Genomic DNA, 22,045 nt, shown 5'->3' on the forward strand with positions numbered 1-22,045 from the left:
CACACACACACACACACACACACACACACACACACACACACTAGGGCTTGCAACTTACTGTTTTTATGGGATTCCTGAGTGTGTAATGAGTAGGTCTATGATTCTTCTGCCTTCTCCAGGCCCTTTTCTTTCTCTTTGTTTGTCCTGTCTGACTTCAAGGTAATAGTTTTTGTTTTATCTTACTATATATTTGTAAAAGAATGAATGAAGGAAAACCTATCCATTAGGTAAATAAAATTCACAACTTAACTGTCACTTACACCTACTGGAAGAAGAAAAGTCAGTTTTCCCCAATGGAGTAACACTGGGTAAATAAACTACTCCAGGGCAGCTTGATTTTCAGGAGTAATTGACCAAAATAAAACAAACTCCAAAGTGGTTTTTGTTTTTGTTTGATTTCTGGGCATGTGAGTGTGTGAGTGAGTGAGTGTGTGTGTGTGTGTGTGTGTGTGTGTGTGTGTGTGTGTGCATGCCTTCTTTGGTTACAGTTTGATTTTATTTTTATTTTTTGGTATGCTTTTATTTTACTTCTTTGGTTTTCTTTGGAGGTTGTTGTATTTTTTTTTTTGAGAAAGAGCTTAAAGTAGGATGGGTAAGAGGGGAGAGGATCTGGAAGGACTCAGGGAAGGAGAAGAATATAATAAAAATATATTTGAAGTAACAAAAATAAAATTTAAAACAAGACAAGCAGAGTTTTGGCAAAAATAAAAAAGAAAAGTAACATAAGCCCAAGTTTTCTAAGGATTATATAATTTGAATCAGGAAACATTTTTATATAATCTAAAAGTAATATATTTTATTATAGTATTCTTATAAGAAGCACTCATAGCTCCATATTGCATTTTTAAAACAAATTTCCTCATGTTCTCATCTGCTACAACCATTGATGATATGATGCTGGCATAAACCAAAACTTTTCATTAATGTCCTATACCTTTCATGTTTCCTATGATGGGATACAAATGAAATGACTCCTGGCTTCTCTCTTGACCAATGTTCTAAACATAAGGAATGATAGTTTGAGAATAACATTGTTGTCACAAATCTAGTGTGGTTTGTTATTATTACATCATAGGTATAGAGATTGGAAAGCACTGAGATGTAATGGGGAGAAAGCTTGCCTATTAGCAAGCTGCACTGGTTGATCTTCCAGAATGTCCCAGTTCCAAACTTACCATGTAGCAGTTTGTTTAAGTGTCCAATACAATTTTAAAATGTCCCATTCTGATTTTTACTGGAAAGGTAAATTGTGCTATTTCATTTTTTCCATAGTTATATCATTTAAAATGTGCATTTTGTTGGCTCTGATGCCCATGTTCAAAGAGAACATTTCCATGTGGCCCTTTCATACTGACTAGAAAATTCCGTGCGAGCATTATTGATTCCTGCATTACTGCTGTCTCTTATAATTGTGTCTGGAGTAATTTTTTTTAATATTCTGATTTTCTACCTGCAGAGATATGTAATTATTTTTAATTTCCTGTAATTTGTAAATTTTTCCAAATGATTAAATAGTACCAGGTGTTTTTTCTCAATTAATGCATTTTTTAAAATAATGTTATTTTTGAATGACAATAGCAAGTACAAAAGGAAATTCAACAATGGGGGATATGCTACTGTAGACTTTTCTTTTTTTTTCTTTTCTATGTGTTTTGAAAGAGTGTCTATCTCACAATTTAACTCAGGAAGGTTTGAACATTCAGGCTCCTTCTGCAGTAATCTTCTAAGTGCTAGAATTATACAACACACTATCATGTCTGGTAACTTTTTACTGTAGGTGTAGTTCAAGACTTTTGAGGTCCTAGCCTTCAAGTCAGGTAAAGAGGGTATCTGGAGGCTGGAGTGATAATGATAATGCAAAGAGAAACTGCAAGCAGATGGGACACACTTTATTCACTGGCACATGGGCTGGCAGACATTCTGCCATTAGCAAGCTCAAAGAGACATTCTTACATACACAGGCTGCACAAAGATGGATACAGACACAAAGACAGAATGGTACACAGACCTCACACAGAGAGTTGCACAAAGATAGGTTGGTAATTAAAACACAACAATGACAAAGATGTTTGTCTCTCACCTCCATTCCACATTTATATAAACTATTTCACAAAGGTATTGCTTTTCAGAAATAGTTTTAATTCAGGTTATACTATGTCAATCAGCTTTAGCTGACAGGTATTTCCTTGGATAGCCAGTGTTAGCCATGTCTGGCCCATTCTGGGTATACATATAAGCACTGTGTTGTCTAAACTTTAGTTGGCCATTATAGCTTTCTGGCTCCTTCAAAGCAATTTTATCCATTGTATATGTGTGTGTTTCTTGAAATCTATTATGCTGTTTGAAATAAGATATATTTGTTTTTGCATTTTCACTTTTTTATGATTAAGAAATTTTTTATTCATCCCACATATCAACTTCAGTTCCTCCATCCCTCCTCCCCCCCCCAGCTTTCCCCCAAGCCTACCCCTATCCCCTCCTCTGAAAATGTTTGGCTTCCCATGGGGAGTCAGCAAATGCCAGCACATTTAGCTGAGGCAGGTTCAAGTCCCTCCCCATTCCCATCCCGCCCCCCCTGCATCAAGGCTTTTCAATGTGTCCCACCTGGGCAATGGGCTCCAAAAAGCCCATTCAGGTTATAGAACCTATTCCCACTGTCAGGGGCCTCTCAAACAGATCAACCTACACACCTGTCTCACCCATGCAAAGGTCCCAGTCCAGTCCCATGGAGGCTCCACAGCTATTGGTCCAAAGTTCATGAGTTCCCCCTAGCTCGGTTTGATTGTATCTGTAAGTTTCTGCATCATGGTCTTGATGCCCCTTGTTCACAGAATCCCTCTTCCTTCTCTTCACCTGCACTTCCAGAGCTTGTTTTGGGGTTTGGTCTTGGCTATCTGTATCTCTTTCCATCAGTTACTAGATGAAGGCCCCATGATGACAATTAGGCCATTCACCAATGTGATCACCAGCGTGGGCAAGCTCAGGGACTGGCCCCACTACTGCTAGTAGTCTAAGCTGGGGTCATGCCTACAGGCTCCTGGGAACGTCCCTCACATCAGGTTTCTCCTGTGGGGACCCCTGTGATGTCTCTTTCTATCAAGATAACTCACTCATTGCTCTCCCACTCCAGCCAGGTTCTAAATCAACCATCCCATTCTCCTGTGCTCCCATCCCTCATCCCCTACCCTCCATTGTCACTGCTCCAGCCTCCAGCCCGCCACCTTACCCGGTTTACTCAAGAGATTTCATCTGTTTCCCCTTCCCAGGGTGATCCATGCATCCCTCTTAAGGTCCTCCTTGTTGCCTAGCTTCTCTGGAGCTGTGGGTTGTAGTCAGGTTATCCTTTGCTTTACTTCTAGTATCCACTTATGAGTGAGTACATACCATGTTTGTCTTTCTGAGTCTGGGTTACTTCAATCAGGACAATATTATTTAGTTCCATCCATTTGCCTGCAAATTCCATGATGTCATTGGCTGATCTCCAAAATATATAAAGAACCCAAGAAACTAGACATCAAAAAAAACAAAAAATCCAATTAAAATAATGGGCTACAGAGCTAAACAGAAAATTCTCAACAGAGGAATCTCAAATGGCTGAAAGACATTTAAGGAATTGATCAGCATCCTTTGTTATCAGGGAAATGCAAATCAAAACAACACTGAGATACCATCTTACTCCTGTCATAATGGCTAAGAACCAAAACACTGATGATAGCTTATGCTGGAGAGGATGTGGTGCAAGGGGAACATTCCTCCACTTTTTGTGGGAGTGCAAACTTGTACAGCCACTTTGGAAATCAGTATGGCAGTTTCTCAGAAAATTGGGAATAAATCTACTCCAAGACCCAATGATACCACTTTTGGACAGATGCTCAACTATGTTCATAGCAGCATTATTTGTAATAGCCAGAACCTGGAAACAACTTAGATGCCCCTCAACTGAAGAATGGGTAAATAAAATATGGTAATATACACAGCAGAGTACTACTCAGCACTAAAAGATATGATTTTATTAAAGTTATTAAATACATTTTTCAAATAGTAGTGATTCTTTCCAGTTCTAAACAGCCCAGAGATGCTGTTGGAAGCATATTTAATAGCTATAAGTTGTTTCCCATGGGGGTGTATTTTTCCTTGAAATTCTGTCTGTTGGGAAAGTAAGAATAAAAACATTTCCATTCATTTTCCACAAAATAATTTGAATAATTAACATGTGAGATGTATTTTTCCAATAATGATACAACAAATAATCCTGTTATTAAGAACTGAGAAAAGATAAATTTTCAAAGAGGTAAAAGATTTTAATTAAATTCCACTTCCTTGTATTCCATGTCAAGATAACCAAATGAGAAGAAAAAGAATTTAGCAACATTTTATCAAAAAAAAATGTTGAATTGATAATCCCAAGAACACATTGTGGTCACCAGAGGTTGAAGTTGGGGAAACTGGGAGATGTCAGCAAAGCATATGGATTGCATAATATGATGATTTTCATTAAGCATATTGTGAAAGATACTTGAAATTTACTAGGTTTGTCCTTCAGAGTTAACGCCTTGTTGGAGTAGGTGTGGTCTTGTTGAAGGAAGTGCATCACTGTGGAGGAAGGCTTGGAGGTTTCCTATATGCTCAAGCCATGCCCAGTGAGACAGATCATTTCCTGTTGCCTTCAAGTCAAGATGTAGGACACTTGTAGCACCATGTCTGCCTGCCCACTGCCATACTCTCAACTGCCAGTATTCCTGCTGTGATGATAATGTACTAGACTTCTTTAAATAAGAAACCCCAATGAAATGATTTCCCTCATAAGATTAAAAAAAAAAAAAGTTGATACACATAGAAACTTACAGAGAGCCATACAGAAGAGGAGGCAGGAGGTGAGTAAAAAACAGATGGGATAGAGGACACCATGGAAACAAGGCTTACTCAACAGAATCAATGTGCATATAAACTCACAGAGATTAAGGCAGCATGTACAGGCCCTGTATGAATCTTTAATAGCTTTTATTCTGTTCATATTTTGCTTGGCAAGGCCATCTCCTCAAGTGCTGTGACAGAAATGTAAAATCTATCTTTGATGTAAAGCACAGACTGCTCACTTGGGAATAGCCACAGAATAATAGATATATGTCTGGTCTTCTGTGTCTACATCCTTACTTCATCATCTGCTTGCCTCTCCATTAGGAAGCAACATCTATGGATAGTAACGGGACAAGGATTAGAGAAACAGAGGCATTCTTCTAGAAGTTTTTAGTATTGTTGTTTGTTTTACTATGTTGCTTTCCACATCCTTAAGAAATGCCTGGAAATCTCTATTCACCATTCTTTAGCCTTTTGTCATCTTGGATACCAGGAGGAGAAAAATATTGCAGTATAGAATATGCCCTCCAACAACACCTCTGCAAAATGAAGGCAACTAGTATGATGAGTCTGCACCCTGGAGCATGAGGGAACATCTCCTGAGAACCAGTCTGTGATCGAAAGCAAGAAGGACTTCTTTGAACCACCTTGAAAGGAACCTCAAATCATACCTTCAGCAGGACTACTTACTTATGCATATTTTATGATCAAATAACCCCAATTTTTCCTCTATTTAAAGAAGTTCCTGCTTATACCTGAAGATGAACTTGAGCTACTATAAACTTGTATTTGTCCTTGTTCCAAATGCACAAGGACAAATCTTTTTTTTTTTTTCTGTTTTTCACTAATTTTTCTCTGGAGAGTGTAATGGGATGAATGACTAAGTTGGGTCTATTGATACTGCTAGAACTGAGATTTTAAGACCTAAAACTATGGTTATGATGTTATACTGTTCAGATATCATTAAATGGTATTAATCATTTGACTGCTGCTGAAATGAAGTATTCATAACATTAGTTTTTACTTTAAAATATCTTGTTTTTAGATTTTTGTTTACTGACTTGCATATTGGGTAATAAAACAACTTTGGAGCTACTATATCTTTATTTGTCTGTTGTGCAGTTGGTTTTATTTCAGCAAAAAGGTTTTGTTTGATGTTTTACTGTTCCTAAGATTTCATCTTCTCTCCAAGCTAATGTACATAGAGACCAATAACCACTTTCAATTAATTCAGTAAAAAAAAAACATTCTATTTTTATTAAATAAAAAAAGACATTAAATAAATATCACACTTCTAAAGCTTTTCTCCTATACTGAGATTCACACAATTCAAACAGAAAAAGTACTGAGAAAAATGACAAAGATGAACATGACTATTCAGTGATGCCAATGATTACCATTTAAATCATTAATTTTATATATATATATGTATATATATATGATCCTATGCATTGATACATTCCTGACCATATATCACATTGAACTTTTTAAAAATGCAAAAGAATATTCATATGTGAATATATATATATATATATATATATATATATATATGTGTGTGTGTGTGTGTGTGTGTGTGTGTGTGTGTGTGTGTGTTTGTGTTTACTTATGCTATGATTTGTCCTTAGTGGCGGGTTGCTGGGTTAGTGGTAAGCATAGGTGCCTTCTAATGCTTTTTCTATAAAAAATGTTAACCACAATAATCTTGGAATTTCATTTACTATAGTTATATTAATTTCTTCAAATGCATTTAGGATATTTCTTCAGCATACTATCTTAAATAAATATCAACAAATGGTAAGGAGCAAATATATGATTTTAAATATGAGTCTATGTGGCAGGTTGTTCTCTAAATGAGTCCTTAATTCATGCTATGTTCTTTTGTTTGACTTTGAAAGGACTAATCATCTGTGTTTTCCCTATTTTGTGATTTTTTTATTTCCATTTGAAAATTCATCTCACTGTCACAGTCTTAAGACTTGAGTTTTTTTGGAGATCATCGCACTATTGGGGAGCAATCATAGCTCAGAGAAGACATGAGCAGGACGTTTTTAGCCTTGATTACATTGCATTGTGTTTTTTTTTTTAAGTAATATCTGTACACTGAGATCAGTTAACCTTTTCTAAAGAAAATATCTCTTGTAAAACAAACTATATTTAAATTGTTTAGTGGACTCTTTGTGATAGTACATTATAAATTAATAATACTTCTATCACTGTTTGGATATAATGAATGATACTGAAATTCTGATAAATATCATCTTCTTGAGTCAGATAAGAAAAATAGGAAATGAAAGTTCTTTAGGTTCTCAATGTTGCAGGTTGATATTTCAGGTCAGAGATTGATCTAATCACAAACTAAACCTAATTGTTTAATAGTAATAAAAAGAACATCATCAGGACAGTAGGGTCTCAAGCACCTAGAATATTTTCCAGCTCAGCTGCTGTCCTTTATCTCCAGACGTGATACCTGAACACAATGTTCAAAATTTCCTTTCATAATGAGAAAATACAAGAAATATTTCCATCTATTGGATCAGAAAAATAAACATCCTAAACACATAAAATCTTTTCTATGCTATCTCTGAATTTTAAGTTGGGATATGACCTTTTTCATCAATCAAAGAACCGATGCTTCAAATACTTCCAGAACAAGTAAGCAACCTCAGTAAAACAAAACGTCTATTTTACACACACTGAAACCACATCTACTCTGGGATCCCAAACTGCAGCTCTGATTATAATCTTGAAAACTTTATTACCTCAAGCTGCAGAAGAAAGACTGAAGTAATTTTGAGAATGATGCAGGATGACCATTCCTGCAAAGTGAATTGAAATCTAGACTAACTCAGCCTGAGAATGGCTTTAATTTGGGAACTGGCTTAAGGAAAAACAGAACCCATATCACATATGTTGAATCAGAGACCATATAGCAAAATCAAACACAGACAAAAGTTTGTATTCTCTTCATCTGAGCTCTGTCACCATAATGTCACATCACTGGATTTCAAAAAGGGGACAGATTTTATTTGACACATTAAAATGTCTTAACATTACAATCTCTTCAGAAGCTTTTTCCCCCCAATTGGACATTCATAATGTGTTGACTATGCTTTTATTTATTTTGTGGGTCTGGTAGTGTATTTATTTTAGTATACTATAACACATATATAAACATTGTGAAATCATTTTTTTCATTTACTTTTATCATATATAATACATCCTAACCATAGTTTTTCCTCCCTTTACTCCTCTAAGTCCCCCCACCAGCTCCACCTCCTTTCTCTTTTTCAGATCCATGGCTCCTCCATTTCCCTTTCAAAAGAGCAGGCCTCCAAGGAATATGAACCAAATATGGCATGCAATAAGAATAGGTACAAACCCTCATATCAAAGATGGATGAGGCAACCAAACAGGAGAAAGGGGGTCCTAAGAGCAGGTAAAAACGTCAGACACCCCATTCCAACAAAATCTTGAAGCAAAAACAAACAAACAAACAAAAAACAAAACAAACAAACAAAAACCCCACAGCATGTATGCAGAGAGCTGGCTGCAGATCCATACATCCTCTATGATTGTCAGTTCAGTCTCTGTGTGACCCTATGAGCCTTGCTTAGTTGATTCTGTGGGCAATGTTCCTCTTGTGTCCTCAACCCCTCTGTCTCCTACAATCCTTCCTCTCCTCTTCAGGAGGAATTCCCTGAGTTCTGCCTAATGTCTAGCTGTGGGTCTCTGCATCTGCTCCCACCAGCTGCTCGAGGAAGCTTCTCTGATGATGGTTGGGATAATAACTCATCTATGATTATTATAGCAGAATATATTTAGAAATCATTTCATTGCTCCTGGCTTAGCCCTCGAATTAGACCAGTTGTTGGTTTGTTATTTAATGGCTATATTCTTTTAGTAGAACAGCAGCATTTTTTTTTTCTTTTTTGTTAGGTGCCTTGGCTGTCTAGTCTCAGGTTCTGAGCTGTCTAGTCTGCAGAATGGCTTTCTTGTGGGTATGCAGAGCAAATATCAGACTACAAAAGCCAAAGATGGTGCTGAAAGGAAGTGAGCTGGGTGGGAATCTGACTTGTTTACCAAAAATTATGATTGGCTCTTGGATCAGGAGAGATGATATAGGTGCATGGCCTCCTCCTGATCATCATGCTGAGCTATGCCCCGAGGGACTCGTGGATATGTGACCTTTGTTGTGATTGGTAGAAGGAAAGCTGGCATGTGGTTTGGTGCATTATGAAGGGTGTGCTAATGCTTAATAAACGAGTTCCTGCTTAACACAGCTCCCCACTGCGTCTGATTGTCTCTGGGTACCAGGAGGCTGGGTGATGGGCCAGTGGCACACTACCCCTCCTTAGTCAAGGTCTGCTGCAGACAGTGGGCCTAATTCTTTTGTGGGGTAATGGGAACCCCATACTTTCTACACCCAAAGATGCTACCACAAAAGAATGAAGTCTGTATGTATAAACAAGGTTGACTTCTTTCTGTTGAAGGAGTTGTGTAGGTGTTGTCTTGAGAAAAGAAAAAGCCTTGCAGTCTGTGGTGAGAAACTTATAGTCTTGCCTACAGCTTGATTTGTTTGCAGATTTCAATGGTGTCCTTTTGGCCAACACGTCAAATAGATGTAACCCAATCCCAGTAAAGGAAGCCTCATTTTGTGACAAGAGATGGTCAGTTGTGTCTCTTTTTTCCCCAGTTATTTGGCAATTTTGTTTAGATCTCTCTCCTATATGTGTTTCTATTAGGAAGCTTCCACTTTATTAGGTTTCCACAGTACCCCTCAAATGGTCCTTTGTTTTAGCTGTCTATCCCCGTATTCCCTTCCTCCTAACCTACTTCCCTCCTTCTGTCTACTTGATCTTCATGTCAGCCACTATCCCATCCATCCATAACTATGTCGTCTTTTTCTCTTTTACAGGGAGATCTATCTGCTCTCCTATACATTTCTATATGTATAATCTCTGTGGTTCAATGGGTTGTTGCTTGTTTATACCTAGTATCAATCTATCAGTGAATACATACATATTTCTTTTCTTGTTCTTCTTGTTCTTGTTCTTATTCTTGTTCTTATTCTTGCTCTTCTTCTTGTTCTTCTTCTCCTCCTCCTCCTCCTTATCATCATCTTTTTAAAACGTATCTCTGTAGTATAATTTGATTGCAAAAACAGTTAAATATTAATTTAAGTGTTTTTTGCCATTTGAGTTTCCTCTATTGAGAATTATCTTTACTTCTATATCCCATTTTAATTGGATTGCTTCTTGATTTTTTTTCATATATTTTGAATATTAGCCCTCTATTGGATGTGTAGTTGGAGAAAATCTTTTCCAATCTGTAGGCTGCCTCTTTGCCTGAATGACTGGGTCATTTGCCATTCTGAAGCTTCTCACTTTTTGAGTCCCCACTTAATGATTGTTGATCTTACTTTCTGTGTAAATGGTATTCTGTTCAGAAAGTCTTTTCTTGTGAAAACAATTTCAAAGCTATTCCAAATCTTCTCTTTTATTCAGTTTAGTGTATCTGGTTTTAGCTGAGGTCTTTGATTAATTTGGCGCAGAGATTCATGAAGGGTGGTAGTTATAGATGTAGTTGGATTCTTCTACATGCAGAAATTCAGTTTAAATAGCACCATTTATTAAGATGCTCTCTTTTCCAGTATATATTTCTGTTAATCAACTATAGGTGCTCATAAGTGTGTGCATTTATGTCTAGGGCTTCTTCAGTTCAATTCCTTTGATCAACATGTCTGTTTTTGTGCCTATACGATGATTTTTTTAGTACCATAGGTCTGTAGTACAATTTGAAATCAGGGATGATGAGACTCCAGTAGTGTTTTTTTTTTCTGGACTTTTTAGCTATTATACGTGTTATTTGTTTCAATATTATGCTGAAAATTATCTTTTCAAGATCTGTGAAGATTAGTGTTGGAATTTTGATGGAGATTACATTGGATCTGTAGATTGCTTTTGGTAAGATGATAATTTTTACAATATTAATACTGTGTATCCATGACCATGTGAGATCCTTCCATCTTTTTATATCTTCTTCAATGTCTTTCTTCAATGACTTGCCATTTTGATAATAAAAATCCTTCACTTCATTGGTTATATATTGCTCTAAATACTTTACATTGTTTTACATATTCAGGGTATTCTGAAATGCCTTCTATTGTTTTCCTGATTTCTTTCTCAGACTTCTTGTTATTTTTATATAGGAGGGCTACTGACTTCTTTGAGTAAAAAAAAAAAATATTACACCACAAATAATAGGGAAAAAACAGAATCCCATATAAAATGGCAAAATATTAAATATTTTTCTTTAATATAGTCATAAAAGTAGTTTTAACCTTATAAATGAGAGAAATAGTGTCTAACCAATGATAGGCCAGGATTCATTTACCAATTAATTCATATTACTTAGAAATCATGAAAACACAATGGTTTTAAGGGTGTTTAAGATAACAGAATATATATATTATATATAATTGAATAGAATGATCATTAAACTCCTAAACATGGAGTAGTGCTGATCAAAATAGAATTAAAATATTTTGATGATTTTACCTTTAAATATTTCATTCACAGGCATCACCTAGAAGAACAGATACACACATGGGTCTAGAAATGAACACAGTTTTCCTTATAGTATTGTACAACACAACAATCATAAATTTTATATATGCTCATCATGAATGATTTTCTTTTCAGTACCATGAACGAGTCTTTGGTAGAAGTTCAGTATTCTGCATTATACACAAACTGTGTGTTCTTGAAATACTTGACAATAATAGTTTTTTGTTTGTTTGTTTGTTTGATTTATTGATTGATTTTTTTCTGTGTAGTTTTGGTGCCTGTCTTGGATCTTGCTCTGTAGACCAGGTTGGCCTCGAACTCACAGAGATCCACCTGACACTGTCTCCTGAGTGCTGGGATTAAAGGCATGTGCCACTGCCACCCGCCAACAATAATGCTTTTAACTTCCTGTTATAACAAAAGAAATCATGATTTCTTCCTTAGCCAGTGATAATGAAGAACCCAAACTCCATACTCTGCTAAGTGAATTCCATAATGAACATATAACATGTACCTTAGAAATGGACCTACTATCTCAGATCAGTACTCAAGCCATAGCAGGCAATCCATCACAGGACTCAGGTTTGACCTGCCAGTACTCTTTGCCTATAGAAACCATGTGACAAGAAATAAAAGGATTAGAATCAAACTCATTACCATTAAGTCAAGAAGTTTTGTCAATTTTGTCTAGAAAACTTACACAATGTAGCATTATCCTCAAGTGCAGTACATTAAGTTATCTATTTCCTGCCCATGGCAGGATGATACCCCATTTATCTTCTAACCAACTACACTGATTGAAGATGAACTTAACCCTAGTTATGGGTCAAGAAAACCAAAAGAACAATTTTTCACTGCAGATGTTGAGCCTGTGGATGGTAATGTAAAGGGAAACAGTAAGGGCTTAAAAAGACTTACCTTAAAAGTGAAATTTACAGGAAAGATATAAGATTAACAAAGAGTTCCCATGAAGCCAGGAAGTGGGGGCAAATGCCTTTAATCCCAGTACTTGGGAGGCAGAGGCAGGCAGATCTCTGTGAGTTCAAGGCCAGCCTGGTCTATAAAGCAAGTTCCAGGACAGGCTCCAAAGCTACACAGAGATACCCTGTCTCGAAAAAACAAAACAAGACAAAATAGCAAAAAACAAAAATAATTTCCATGAAATGCTATCCAAGGTTTCAACTGTTACTTATTATGAACTTATAGAGATGCACAAATCCCTTTTCCAAAAATGCTTTGGAGTAATTCTGCTACAATCTTCCCCTTTAACAGTTAATGCACATGCTCAATTCTCTAATATATTCGTAGTACTGTAAAAAGATTATAGTTTATTACTAAACACCCAATAATCTACCTTTCTTATTTAAATGTCAATTGTCCAAATAATAACCTTGAGAACTTATGGTGCTTGTTTCTTTCAAAAGATCTCACATAGATTCATAGTTGCCATTTAGCTTTGTTTCTTTTTGGCCTCAGTTCATTCAGAATAGTTTCATAGTCATTCTTTCTTTCTTTTTTTTTGCTTTTTTTTTTTTCGAGACAGGGTTTCTCTGTGTAGCTTTGCGCCTTTCCTGGAACTCACTTGGTAGCCCAGGCTGGCCTCGAACTCACGGAGATCCACCTGGCTCTGCCTCCCGAGTGCTGGGATTAAAGGCGTGCGCCACCATCGCCCAGTCCGTTATTTCTATTTTTCAAATTTAACACTGTTAAAAAAAACAAAAACAAAAACAAACACACGATAAACAAACAAAAAACCTCAGGGCAATTATTTTGCCTGGTGTCTCTAATAGAATGTCAGGTGTTTCTTAATGAGTAGGCTCAGATTGTATTCTTTGCCAGGTGCACTAAGCAGCTACCAATGCCCCCAGAACATCGTATCTGAATACAGATGTCCTTTTCTTCCAGTATTACTAACAGTTACTTCAATTATTTCATTAGGGAGTTGCCCATATACTTTCTCATCTACAAATGTTAATAATGACCATTCATTTGTAAAATTTATAAGCAAGAATTAAATACTGGGCATACTTAACTTGACACTATGGAAGTCTTTTGTTTTAAATCAAAGTTTAACCCCTAAGCTGTAGCCTCATGTAGTTAGATGTATATTTAAATAAAGTTTGAATTTCATTATAGAAAAGTCTCTACTTCCTTTCCTTCTTTAAACCTTCACCTCCATCCCTCCACTGTTTCCTGCCTTCTTTCTTTCTTCTCTTTTATAGTTTGCTCTTAATGTGTTTTCTTCTACTGGAATATTTCGTTATCCAATGAGTTAAATGGCATACTGCAGCACTACTTACATTATTAGTACTAATGTTATGAAAAACATAGAGAAAAATTCTAGCAGTTACTCAGTGAAATTTTATCTTTGCATGCCTTCATTATTATTGTCTCTATGAATCTAGATATAAGAATTTTCAAATGAAAACTGAAAGAATTCAATGATAATCAAAAGAATATAATAATATACCTTTACTCTTTATTTAATGATATATTTCTAAAAATCAAAAAATAACATTTTTTTCTGACTTGAATAGAAAACTACACAAGAACATCATATATTTTTAATATATACATCTTTGAAAAGAGCAAGAAAATAATGAGACATTAGTCAAGATACTAACTGAACTTGTTTAATGTCAGACTTTGATTTGCCCCATAAAGAAAGACATATACTCACCCTGTGTATTGTTTATCAAATCCCCTACATTTCTGTGAATAGTGAAACTTGTATAGTCCCTGTTAGTACTAGTTATTTTGCAGTTTCCAGTGTCAGCTTTTTGTACACTGTGAATGCAGAGAACAAAGCATTATACAGCAAATTTGGTTGCAATCATGTAGTTGCATCAGTAGTCCTTTGAAGGTCCAAAATTATATGTTTATGTCAATACATGCAAACAAATGAACTATCAAAAACAAAATACAAAAACACATTAAAAACAGGAAACAGGTTGACTTCACACATAAAACAATAATTTTAGCTTTTTAAAATTATTAATAAGTATACATATTTAAAAGAAAATAGATTAATTTCCTAACCACAGTTTACAGGTCCATATTGTGATAGTATATTATTTTATTCTTTGAAAATTGCATATACACATACAATGTATCTTGAAGTCACCAATCCTCCCACTGCTCTTATGGAACATGTCTTAGCTTCCCCCAAAACATTTCCTTTCCAACTTCATATCTTCCTTTTTGCCTTTTTGTAGCTACTTGAATACAATTAATATTGAACATGGTTATGGATGTGGCATTTCCCACTGTGACATGGCAACCTATCAAAAGCCATGCACCTTAGAAAAATGACTTTTCCTCTCACAGCACCTAACACCTGCCAATAGTTCCTAAGTCAGGAGACTTGTCTCATCCATGCTCAAGTATTTAACTAGTTCTATCTTGTGAAGATCACTATAGCTGCTCTGAATTGAGCATAAATGTGACAACTCTTACTGATACTGCTCTGCTAACTGGTCATATAGTCAAAGTGTCTTCAACATATTTATATTCATATCTATAGTTTTGTGTTTCTTCCAACCTTGGTAAGAGAAGTTTCTTACTGTAGTGGTTAGTGGTTAGTGCAAATAATCACAACTTTTCAAATCTAAAAATAGGTGGCTGTGACTTCTCAGTAATAGATGGGACATCTATATCCATCTCTTCCCTTCAAGCCTCAGGGAATATCATGCAAGAAAAGAGAGAGAAAGTAAAATAGTAACATGGAGGAGTGCCATGCAATGCCCTCTGTGTAAGTATGGTTGTTACATATATAAATTCATGTAGTCATTTTTTTTACTTAATACACACTAAGAAGAAACTAACAAAAACATTCTCTACTTGCAAGTGCTATATGTTTGCCACAGATCTGGATGATCTAACCACTACAATAAGAAAAGGCAACTTTAATTTGGGGGCTTTATATTAAACACATACATATATAATGTACAACTCATTTATTCATTATCATTGCATTGGCCGTTGTAGGACTAATTCCTTGTGCATTCATGCAGATATAGCTTTACAGTATAAAATCTGACATCTTACCACTTACATCTCATCTCGTGGTGTATTGTATATAAGCAGGTAGAATGGAGATGTATTTGAGATGCCATGGTCCTACAGCTATTCAATTTTAAGGCAGGAGCTAATGAACCTATTTTTTCCTGTCACAATTTGCTGAGAATTTCAATGATTCTTAATAGGATCTTCCTAAAACTCTCCCTTCACCAATTATATTAGAGACAGCCATTTTAGCTCAATAATCCATTAGGAGATTGACTTTCCTTTCTTCACGTCTCTCTGATGTTCTCCTCTCTTCTTCATTTGCAGGGCTTCTCACAGCCCTCACTAAAATTCAAATACCCATTTTTCTCAGTCCCTCTGTTCTGCTAAGTGACTTGAAGACAATGAGTCATTTTTTTTTATTGTGTACCTAAAGCTATGGCATGGATATGAGCTCATTCAATGGGTCTACTGCCATCCTGACTTCAAGTCACACTTTTCATGTACTCTCTTGATTTTGATTTAATCTGAGTAAATACTTACAATTTTTATAAAAGACGAACAATGGATAGTTTATACATGATATCATTTTAATTTCTTGATGTTTTAGTTTTTTATGTCTTGAAAATTCTGTGTTCTTTTCCAAGACATTATCTTGATTTAAGGGGGCGGGAGGCCTTGTGACTAATAAGTGGTCTTTTCCAAGTGCCATTTGCCTTTAATCAGTGTTGTACCACTTATGTTTCTGAGTATATAATTGCCTGTGTGCTCCTGAAAAAAGCATCAGTTTTCATGAGACAAAGATTTTCTTCCCAAATGTGGCAAAATTTCTTTAAATTCCCCCAATTATAATCATATATGTTTCCTTGCAAACCATAATTAAGTCTCCCTATAATTTGTCTTGGTACAGATTTAGCTCCGACTTCTGTATGATCATTGTACAGCCAAAATACAATAGCATCTCCCCATGTGACTCTGCAGTGGCTGCTTCCTTGGTCCAAATTAGCAGAGCAGGCATGGAGCACAAGAAGTTGGATAAAGCAGGGAACACGAATACTTTCAAAGAGTTTTAATAGCCATACATGGACTTATTACTAGAAACTTCCATTAAAATACTTTTTTATGTGTATAACTTTATGTTCTAGGCATCATTATTGAAAACCTTGTTTAGAATTGTGGAAAGAAAAATATCAAAGTTGCTTAAAATATTTATTGATATTCCTTATTGTAATTCAATAACTATATTCATGGAATCTTTTAAAAATGTATAATTTTGGAGAAAATGTATTTTAAACCTCTTCAATATTTTTTCATACATTTTGATATTACTTCTTTTTTCCCAAATCCTTTCCAAATTCTGACCCACCAATCATTATGTTCATCCTGTTTCTCTCATCAAAAATTAAAAATAAACAACAAAAAGAAATGAAAACATAAGTTAAAAGTTTCTTGACCACTTAAGATTCCAAAGGTTCACAGTATTTGAAATTTGCCATCAATTTTCCCATCAAATACCAGCAGGTGGCAGGATTGAGGCACAAAAGTGCCAGAATAGTAGAAAAAGCTAACCAGAACACATTATGTTTACAGTCCATGGAGGAGAGTCCTTTTTCTACCCATGCTCACAGATGAAGATTCATTCTTTTCCTTAAATTATCTGGGACTCTGTTAATACTCTAAGTTGTTATTAGAGGTAATCATTTCCAATTTTTTTTAACCGTAAAACCTGCCCAAAGCATTTGGTCTCCATAAATTTGGATCATCTTCATCCTGACAAATATGCTTTGGTTACCTAAACTTTGATCAGGTAGTTCTAGCAAAGACTTGTTGCTAAGTCATTCTGCAAAGAACCCTACTCCCGTCATGTCATCTGAGCTCAAACCCATGCTGTTTGTCTAGGTTCTGCACAGCATCCCACAGGTGATGTCCAGTCACTCTGAATTGGCTGGAGTATGATTCCTGCTAGGTTGAAGAATTAGCTAGAATCTTCCTGAAATCTGTTATTTCCCATTTTGCAATTTACCAATAATTTTTCATTTATTAAACCCAACCTGAACTTCATTATAAATCCTACGTGTGTCTATAGTATTGGAGTAAAGCCAATTTTTCTCCCCATCTGAAAATTCCCATGACTGTGTTTCTCATCGCCTACAAACTTTTGCATAAACTGTGCCTCACCATGGTTCAACAGGTACCATTGATTTTATTTTTTCTTTTCTAAAATAAGTATACAAGTAGAATGAATGAACCTATTTGTGGAATGAGAAAAGATTGAAATTCAATTAACAAATATCCCTTCTAATTTTCACATTTTAAAATGATGTGAGCACTTTTTCCAAGATTTGCAAAAAAAGAATCAAATAATAACATCAGTATGACAAGCTTCTACACAGTTACATAAAATTAATAACCACCTAGATATGGGTTGAGTCTGTGTACATTCAACATCATCGAGAAAACAAATCACAGACTTGTCCAAAAGTCCTGTCTGGTGGGGTATTTTCTCAGTTGATATTTTTTCTTCCAAAATGATTTCTATCTTCCAAAATAGTTTGTATCAACTTGACATATGAAATATCTAGCACAATAGTTAATCAAACTAAGTTACTTCCTGAATTACTAGTGTTTCTAGATGCTACTGCAAGGAGCCTATACTGTCTACGCACCATGGGGCTAAGTTAAAGGACAGAAGAATCCATGTAATACAGAAAGAAGAAGGTGACTGTTTTGGTGCAACAGTGACATTCATGTTTGATGTTGAAACCTAGAGTCTTGTGCTCTAGTACTTATTTTCTTGTCTCTGTTTCTCCTGTCTACAGATACTCAAGTCCTCGGTTGATAGAGCTGATGCTTTAATGCTCACCCTGACTGATTGTATCAAAATACCTTATTTGATTACCTAGTATAATTCATATGTTATTAAATAAAATAAAGGTATTTAAAAGGACCAACTGAAAAATTTTCACAGTAGTATCTGTAGTGATATTAGGTAAGTGTTTATAGTAAGAATCCATTCTGAAAATATATCCACTAAGTGTTCAAAGACTATGATGAAAATATATAAGAAAACAAAGAGGCGGTATATAAGGGAGAGAAAGTTCACTACATCTAGTTTTATAATACTGTTGTGCATGGGGAATTTACTAGGTTTTGTTTCATGAAAAAATGATATTTTCTTCAGATAAATTAAGCCAATCATCATACTAATAAAGTGATCTATCTACTATTAATCTAGCCACAAATGGTGAATTGAAACTGATAGAGTTGCTGCTAAGATTACAACACTCTGTACTCCTGGGCTCCTGTCATTGTTCTTATAATGCATACAACTTCATATTCACACATATATTTTGTATTCTGTTTTACAAACTACTAAAATAGCAACCTCAATTCTGTATGTGTTTTCAATGGATATTGACATTATTATCAAAAAATACCATTTCTCAAGTAATAAGAATCGAGAAGCTGCTTTTTTTCTAATAAGTATTGACTTCTCACCATTTTATTTCCACAATGTAAATAAAAGCAATAAAAACCAGACATTTTTTTCTTAATTAAACATCTGCTGTTTGACTTCCCTCCCCTGCTTTCTTCAACATATGGGAATCACTTATCCCTCAAGGATGATGTTTCTTTTCACCTCAAGGAAGAGGACAAAAACAATGTCATTTCCCCTGAATCTCATTCATAGGTTTAAAAAACAGACTAGTCCCCTAATTATAATAATTCTCTATGTTGTAGAGGCTACGTTATAGAGCAGATTATCTTGTAGAAATCTCATCAGTGTTCTCAGAGAATGAGACTAACTAATTAGCAATTCATCAGATTATTTTTTCCAGAGTGGACCGGAGTTATAATCATGGCCAGGACTAGTAAGTGGTTAGAGTAAGTGGTTACTTTGACAGGGGAGTTTGCATAAGCAGACAGCTTTATAGAAGCTAAGTTAGCCTTGGCATTTTGGCCTTGGCTTCCTAGAAAGAAATTGAATAATTTTCCATGGGATTCTTTATCAAGGAAATCAAATTTTAGCTCAACTCATATGGGCCACTGCAAGAACCCAAGATGGGAAAACCTCTGCATTATCTTGGCTTCCATACTTTGCCAAGTAAAGAAACAAGTATGGATGAAAAGTAGATAAATGGAATTTAATACACATATTAGAAAATTATCGAATAGAAAGATCTAGCAACTTCAAGTTCTTCTTTTGGGTATGAACCTGAGAGTAAAGTTTAAATAGACAAATTAAGTCACAATACAAAATAAATAAATAATAAAAAAAAACCTCTTGACTCACCCTTTGGAGCTACTGAACAAAATATCAGGATGTGGTTTTTGCCTTTAAATGCTTGTGGGTACACTTGGTTCCTGAATACCTAAGTGTAACCCTGCCAGCTAGAATAAAGATTTCCAACTGACTATAAACTGTGTCTGAGTGGTTATCTTTGGTGCAATTCCCATAATAGTAGTTGGACAAGTGGCTGAGCTTAGCTTTTTGTGGTTGCTCGAACCAGGACATTTTTTTAAAATAAAATGTTCATTAAAGTACTAAGTCCAAAATGCAACAATCATAGCAATGTTGATACTATTAAGAAGTCTCTATTATTGTGTGACACCTATGATTCTAAATTGAGATTGGGCTTTAGGCATACTACCTGACACAGTTGTTGGAAGACAGAGGAACAGAGCAATGCATTTATCACCAAACTATCTATATCTTCTGTCAATGTGAGAAAAATAGAATTGTAGGATCCTGACCAACTTTTTATAGAGGGAAACAAAAACTTGAACCTGATAATTTTTCCTAGACCCTTTCTTTTATGTTGCCAAAGAAAAAATATGTAGTTTTTTCTTTTTTGTAGAGTATTTGTACAAGTTTTGGGAAAAACATGATTTTTTTTTCTCTGCTAAATGAGGTAACCAAAATTGTTCCTGAAAGTGTAAGCAATCATACCACAAAAGAATAGAGGTGGCAATGGCCAAAGAACCAACAGGAAAGAGTGGGGGTCACTATTCTCTACTGAGAAGAGGAATCATAACAAAAGCATGAAGCAGATGATCGCTAAACAATGCACCCTCGCTCATACTCATCTGACCATCTAGACAGGAAAAAACGGAAAAGAATCTTTACATTTTGGTCTTGAGGTGATCTGAAAATGGAAGCTGTGAAATATGATTTCTGAATTAACATGTAATGGGTTTCTACATAACATAAAAAGATATGCAATATTTCAAACTCTGTTATAGTGGTCAAGCTAAAGATTCTCATATCACATTCTGCTCAAAAGACACATTTTATAAATAAATAACTGTTCATCCTTGAAAAATCTTAAAGCATGATAATTGATTTTTCCTGTGGAAGAAATATAATGGCCAGCAAAGAATGAATTGAAGTAATTTATTTATTTATTTTGGTGGTGGTGGTGGTGGTGTGTGTGTGTGTGCGTGTGTGTGTGTGCACGTTTGGGCGCCATGCCATAGTGTGCATGCTGAGATCAGACGACAATTAGGGAAAATTGGTTCTCTCCAACTATCCTGTGTTCCAAGGATAGAATTAAGGTTCTTAGGCTTGGTGGCAACTGCCTTTAGCTGATGAGTCATTCTTATAGTCCTCTTTCCTTATTTATTTATTTATTTATTTTTTTAGTTAAATTCTCCTTAATGTTAATTTGAGACTCGTTGATATATTCTGCTAAATAACCTTGTGCTTAAAAAAATCTTGCTGAAATTGAAGAGTGTCTATATACAAGTATTCAATTCTAGAATGGAAAATCATGATAACATTTGTAAAAATTATAATCTAATATTTTGTTTTCATTCAAAGGGAATAAAATGCTTATTCTGCAGCCAGCTAATAGCACAAAGCCTGGGAACACAGATATCACAAAGGTTTTTAAAGCAAGCATTAATATAAATGTGCTGCTTAGAATAATCTTTTCCTGTGGTAAAGCAATGCAAAATAATTCATTAGTTAAATCTCAAATAAAGTAAGAGCTTGAATGTTTTAAACTTTTATTCTGAGATTATCTGGATGCCTTAATCAAGCATATTCATGAGATTAAAAATTCATCTCTATAAGCAAAATTTCTAGAAGAAAATAATCAATGAATTGATTTACTTATGTGGAAAATCAATTTTTCTTGACTATTATTTTGCTCTCCTAACATAACAGAAAATCTTGAGGTCATGTCATAGATGTCCACCCACATATACTAGTATAACCTTTATACTAGTATACTCATTATACTAGTATAATCTGTACAAACCCAATGTTTAACAAAAAATATGGATGACTTCCCTCATTACTAATGTCATTTAAGGAATGCAAACAAATGTGGCTCCTAAAATGCAAAAAAAATAAAATTTCCTCGTTAATAGTATAAATCAATAGAGGAGGGGAATTATGATACAAAGGAAGAAAGGGGGTCAGAGATACAAAGAAATGAGAAGGAGTTACTTCATCTTATATTAAACATATCAGTGTCCTAGAACAGAACAATCCAGAGTAAACCATGGAGCTCAGTGTTGATGCCAATAGTTCCACTGTTTTCTTCTATTTCCTGATTACCTTCACTTCATTACCCTTATAACTGTGTTTTGGCAGTCATATTGTTGAGACT

The sequence above is a fragment of the Peromyscus maniculatus genome, chromosome 9 (genome assembly GCF_049852395.1).
Source record: "Peromyscus maniculatus bairdii isolate BWxNUB_F1_BW_parent chromosome 9, HU_Pman_BW_mat_3.1, whole genome shotgun sequence".
Lineage (NCBI taxonomy): Eukaryota > Metazoa > Chordata > Mammalia > Rodentia > Cricetidae > Peromyscus > Peromyscus maniculatus.